General features: G+C 41.7%; 1 long non-coding RNA gene across 1 annotated transcript; it reads left to right on the top strand.

Annotated features, from left to right (window-relative positions):
- Window positions 1-247: 247 nt before the first annotated feature.
- Window positions 248-6,089, top strand: LOC140498308 (uncharacterized). The gene is made up of 3 exons (XR_011965062.1): window positions 248-496; window positions 1,299-1,373; window positions 4,684-6,089. It is a non-coding gene; the product is annotated as an uncharacterized lncRNA (long non-coding RNA).
- The last annotated feature ends 323 nt before the right edge of the window (window positions 6,090-6,412 follow it).

Below are 6,412 nucleotides of genomic sequence, written 5' to 3'. Positions count from 1 at the left end.
AGAATAAAACCCAACCTCCGGGTGAAATTTGAAAATACGGAGGGAAGTGACTTGGTTTAAGCTTACAAAACAAGAACCCAAACATTAAAAACCAGCTACATAGTGACTCTACAGAGCATGAGCTTTTCAGGGCCGGAATCCAGGAACAGCATTTACACCTGATACGTGTAAGGAATATTCTATAACTGTCCATCAGCGATCGCTGGAGTTTAAGTCTAGGATCGCCGTATCTAGGCTTCACCAGCCCACGGTCCGCCTTCCACCAGTCCTCCCGACTGATGCTGCAGTAGAGCTCTCGGGAGCGCCAGGCTGCTGTCCCAAAGAAAGCTAGTTAAACCCAGGGCTCTGGAGGAGGCTGACAGCCAATGGGCTCCCTCTAGGGGCAGATGAGACTCCACCGAGGAAGACTCAGTGGCTGGTTGCCAGGAAACCAGGCCCTCTAAGCTGCTCCCAGGCAAACACAGTCTCAGAGGGGCTCCTGTGTACGCATTGTTTGGTGAGACAGCCCCGCCTCTCCCTCCCTCCCCAGCCTAGCTGAGGGCAGGCTCCTGCTTTGATTCTCAGGAAGCCAGGAGCTCATTTCCACCGACCCCACTGCAAAGACTTCGGATGCCACTTCTCAATTTCCTTCTGTGATTTATTTGTCCCTTATGATTCTTTACAGTGGCATCGCTCTCTAGATGGGGTGTATTCTAGGGGGAAAATATTGCGATTATTTCCCTAAGGTGCCCAATGGTGGTGCTTTATCATCCCTCACATATAGTGTTTTTGCATTATGGAGTATGGTTTCTCCTAAAAGCATGAAGAACAAATTTTGTCCTTGTGCTCGTCTTAAAGAAATTAACAAAATAATTTTTAAGCCTTGACTTCCTTAAAATAAAGACATCGAACAAAGGCAGGAGGCATGCCTGGGACTTTAGTATTTCCAGAGCATCATGATTCTCTTTCACTCCACAATATATTAAGTGTCTCTCTGTATGTACACCCGTTTTTAGGGGTTTGGGAGAGGGGGAGTGTATAACATTACATCTAGTAAAGGGATGGATGATTAACTATGATACAAAGTAATGGATTGTATTGCACAAGAATGCTTTATTAATCGGAAAGAGGAAAGATGTGAAAAAGTAGAATTCAAGGCTAATTCAGGGACATGAAGAATGGACAAGAGGGTTACTTGGCCTGTATCTGAACCACCAACGGGCCCCAAATTTAGCAGATTAAGGATGCTTACAATTCATTTTATCTAGACTACAACAGGCCACTGAGTTAGGAGATCAGTACACATGCATCTTCCATAGGTGCTGTGGATGGACAATGAGTCATATCCAGAATTGAAGAGGAAGAAGAGATCAGACTGGATCCAACTTGGGAAAGTAAGCCACTCTTTTAATGATCCCAAGCTTCTCTCTTACACAAAAATCCAACCTAAAGAGCATTGAAAGCCCTCCACTGTCTGGCTGCCCCCTACCTCATTTCATAGCATGCCCTTCTCATGTACTCTGTTCAATTCAAATGCCTTCTAGCTACTTCACATATACAACATTCCATCTTCTGTCCCAGTGTCTTTGCATAAATAGATTATTATATAAGCAGGTTTTAAGTTCCTTGAGGGTAGGGACTATCTTTTGACTCTTTTTGTATCTCCATGATCTGACTTGACACATAGCAGGCACTTAGTAAATATTTACTGATTTATTCATTGATTAGCATAATTCCCTATTTCTATACTGTCCTTCTACATTTCTGCATTAGGTCATTTTTAGCTTCCTTAGAAGCCAAGTTCTACCTCCTACATATGGTCTGTCCTGAATATCTCCAGTCCAAATCCTCTATCCCTCTTGAAATTATTTTTTACATACTTTGAATGTATTTATTTGTGTACATTTTTAACCCCCTAGTAAAATGTTAGCGCTTTGAGTGCAGAGACCTCTTTGCTTTTCATCTGTGCATCCCCTGATCCTAGCGCAGTGGTTGTAATGTTGTGTGCAGTTGTTCCATGGATCCAACTCTCTGTGATCCTGTGGATCATACCAAGCCAAAACTGTCCATAGGGTTTTCTTGGCAAAGATACTGGAGGGGTTTGCCATTTTCTTCTCCAGTGAATTAAGGCAAGCAGAGGTTAAATGACTTGCCCAGGGTCACATAGCTCATAAGTGTCTGAGGCCAAATCTGAACTCAGGTCTTCCTGATTCAAGGCCAGCCACTCTATCCACTGAGCCAAAATAGTAAGCACTTAATAAATGTTTGTGGAATTAAATTGAATTTAAATATCAATATTCTCTCAGTGACATTTTATAGCTGTGAATCATCATGGAAGGCCAGAAACTCCAAAGAACAAAATTCACAAGTGCTTCCCCCCCATTCCCTCTCTCTCTCTCTCTCTCTCTCTCTCTCTCTCTTTCACACACACACACACACACACACACACACACACACGTCAATGGAATAACCTAGAGGGGCAAAGTAAGCTTCAGCAGATTACTAACAATGAGCAAAGCTGCTCTGTCATGGGAGGAGAGTAAGTGGGAGTAGTTCACCTGCAGTGTGAGGCAGCCCAAGGGAAGAAGCATTTGACATCTGGCAGCTTCCTATGTTAACTCATTATTCTTGTTAACTGGGTGATAACCTCATTTTTTTTTCTATGCTGCTGGAGGACTGGAAATACTGTGAGTACCCTCTCAATTTTGGCAGTCTGAGACAAAGACTTGTTGGCACCATTCTAGGTTGACTGCCAACAAAGATGTGCATGATAAGTAGGCTAAAAAACATTTCTGGGGACCTGTGTGGCTGGAAAAGGAGGGAGGTGGGCTATGAAGTAAGCATGGAGGAAAATCGATGAACTCCCTGATTTATCATGGTATTCATCAAATAGTCTATATTTTTTTTTATAAAATAGAATATTGTAAAAGAACCCAAGTGAGGCCTCTAAAATCATTGAGTGGGTTTTCTAGGGAGGATCATTGAATGACATGGATAGAGATCACAGAGAATGAGATGGTGTGGAAGGATCACAGGAACAGAGAATCATAGATTCAGAATTGGAAGGGAATGCAGAGGCAATTTAGTCCAACCCTTTCACTTTACAGATGAGGCCCAGAAAAGTCATTCAGGGTCTTATAGATAGGAAATGACTGAAATAGGTATTGAACCCACATCTTTCTGACTGTACTTGACCCATTATACCACAACTGCCTCTAAAACATGCCATTACCTGCACCCATGCCACTGCTCATACAAGTCTATTGAAATACTGAAGGAATTAATGTATGTGCATAGAAAAAAAGACTCAGAAAAACCACTTTTTTGGTGTTCTATTTTGTTTTCATGTACTTTCTTTTCTTTTGTCAAGGGTATTTTGCTCTGCTCCACAATTTCTTTATCTGGAAAATGAGGTGTCTATCAAAAAACATTTAGCAAGCTCCTACTACGTGCTAGGCATTGTGCTACACAATACAAAGAAAGGTAAAAGACAACCCATATCCTCAAGGAGCTCACAATCTAAAGGGAGAGAAAAATGAAAATACCTATATGTAAATAAGCTATATGCAGGTATCAGACCTAGATGATCCATAAGTTTCTTCCTAGCAATATGTATTCTATATATATTCTAGGGAATATGTGCGTGTGTTCCTTATATTCTAGAGAATATATTCTTGGGCCAAAATTTTCATTATTCTTATTATCCCTTTATATAATCTTTTATAGACCTTTTATATACCTTTGAAGGGGATTCATAATTACTTCTCTGTGTTAGTTCTTACAAGGTACCTGTGAGCAAGGCCAAAAACAGCATCCTTGCTTTACAGATGGGGAGACTGAGGCACAAAGCAGAGAAATGAATGATTTATTTTAGATGACAGTGAGTAAGGAATCAAGGCAGGAATGGATCTGAGTGCTAGTTAGTTCATAGTTCATTCCTCAGCCCAGTATCCATACTCTTTCCTTTCTCATTGAGGAAGTTGGCTCAATCATTTACCAGCTGTGGCCTTCCCCCTTCATGGCTCAAGCAGGCTCACAGGTGGCTTTTGCTACTAGGGAAATGAGCTCATATAGTTAGACCCAATTTGCCACTGTTGCTCATCATGAAAAGCAAGATTGCCACTGCTGCACATGATACTGGACATGTGCTATCAGCCAGAACTCTGCATAGGTATGCCCTAGATTTTGGAAATATGTTTTATGGAATTTCACATTTACAGGATTTTCTAGAGTGTGCCCCCAAATATCCCTAATTTTGGCAATCCTACGCTGACTCCAGGTTCAACCTTAGATGCAGATGTTACATATAAGGAAGAATTTGAGAAGGAGGGAGGGAAATGGGGGACAAATGTATTAAGCACCTACTATGTTTTAAGTACAAATTGCCCCAGGAGAGAGCACATATTTTAGAAGTTAGCAGTTAACATCTCTGAGGTGTTGGGCAAAATCCCATAGAAAAATAATATAGTATAAGACAGGAAAAAATCAAGAAGAAATAGAGGAATCAAAGTGAATCATACAAATGAAATGTTAAGCTAGAGAAAACAAATGCTGCCTATTTCCTCAATATTCAGTGGGCTAGTCCTGGCCATTCCTAATACCACTATTTTCTTCCTTCCTGCTGCTGACCCGTCCCTATTGCATTTCCTATCCCTTCTCCCTTCATCCCACTCACCCTTCCTAATACTGCTGCTATTTCCACAGTAATGACTGAAAGCATGTGGTCATCTTCTGTCTGCACCTGCTGTTGCCACAGGCTGACAGAGATGGTGGCAGGATCTGGGGAGGTTACAAGGGAGAAGTAATGGAGTCATCCTGCCAAAAAGAACTTGTGATCAGAACCGAGATGAGCAGGAGAGCAGTGAGCCAGTGACCAGAAGCAGCTCAGTGAGTCAGGAAGAAAACAGTGGCAGCAGCAGTCCAGGGACAGCAGCGGCCCAGAGCCTCCATTTATAATGACTATAGTTCAGTGCCAACAACTCAGGCCCACCTCTTTGCTCTAGGGACAACTCTTTTTGGTTTTAAACACTTGGACACCACGAAGAGTGGATTCTGCATACTTTGGATGTATAACCTGAGGCATCTGTTAAAACAAAGCAAAACCAAAGAACCTGAAACTAATTCTGAGCTTTCCAAACACCTGTGAGTCAGACCAAGCAGAATCCTCCCCGTCTTCACAAGCACAGATGAGCTTGAACCTTCTGGGCATTTTAACAGTTTACCATCTGTACAAATAACCTTTTTCTGTAATACAGAAAATCTTGTAGGAGGATGTAAAATCCAGACACCAAGATAAGGAAACGTGTTTACACCTGCTACATCTGTTCAAGAGTTTCCAGGCTCCATTACACTTTTGACTTTCAACAATTCCTTCCTTGGTCAGGAGCCATACTTTTAAAAGCATTCCTGCAGTTTCTCAAGTTTCACAGATGCTTCATAAAAATACAAGGGGAACACATTGAAATCAAACCCCAAACTCTCTTGGGCAAGTCTCATGTTTTTATGGATTGCTGTTGCCCTGCATGTCCCTCTATTCTGGCCAACCTAGGAGCCCAAGAAATCCCTAATAAGGTGAAGTACCTCCCTGGAGGAAAGCAACACATTCACAAAAGAGGGGGAACATATTTACATCAAAGCTCTTTGAAAAGGAAAGCCTTTCGACAAATCTGCTGCATTTGGAAATGCAGTGAATGTAAATGCAGTAAAGTTAAACCACTTCAGAAAAATACAATAACCAAATTATCCAATCAAGGAAGAGCATCTCTTTCTTTCTCCTCCAAAAAGCCTGTTCTCCTAACCAGCCGCTTATGTGCTTTGTTAGTGGAGTAAGTCACCCCAGAATATTCAATCAAGAGCCAAGCAAGCTGGGAGAAAGAAGTGGTGTGGCTCAATTAAGTTGTTCCATCAGATTGGAGATGAGTAGAGCAGAGTGAAGGAGCCAAAAACTTATTGTATTCTACCCAAGAAGAATCCCAATCTTGCCCAAGGAAGGTACAAGTCACAGTTTGTTAGGAAGGACTTTTGGTGGAGGGGAGAAGCAAGGGGAAATCCTTACAGTAATTGGTCTGGTTTTTTTCTGGGTATCCCTGTTTCTTTCAAGAATAAGAAGCTTTTGGGATTTAGATGTCCAATAAAGATAAATATTCTGGAAAATGTCTACATGTAATTGTGAACAGTGCTAAGCCAATCAATCAACAAGCATTTATTAAGTACCTACTATGTGCCAAGTACTGTGAACCATCAATTCTAAACCCTGATCCCAGTTTTCACTGTAAGGGAATACACTAGGGCAGGGATGGGACCTTTTGACTGAATCCAAGTTTTACAGAACAAATCCTTTTATGAAGGGTATTTGTTCTGTGAAGTTTGGATTCAGTCAAAGGGCCAGACTTGAGGACCTAGAGAACTACATATGGCCTTGAGGTCGCAGGTT

This window comes from Notamacropus eugenii, chromosome 4 (assembly GCF_028372415.1).
Source record: "Notamacropus eugenii isolate mMacEug1 chromosome 4, mMacEug1.pri_v2, whole genome shotgun sequence".
Taxonomy (NCBI): Eukaryota; Metazoa; Chordata; class Mammalia; order Diprotodontia; family Macropodidae; genus Notamacropus; species Notamacropus eugenii.
This window is presented reverse-complemented; position numbering and strand designations above follow the sequence as displayed.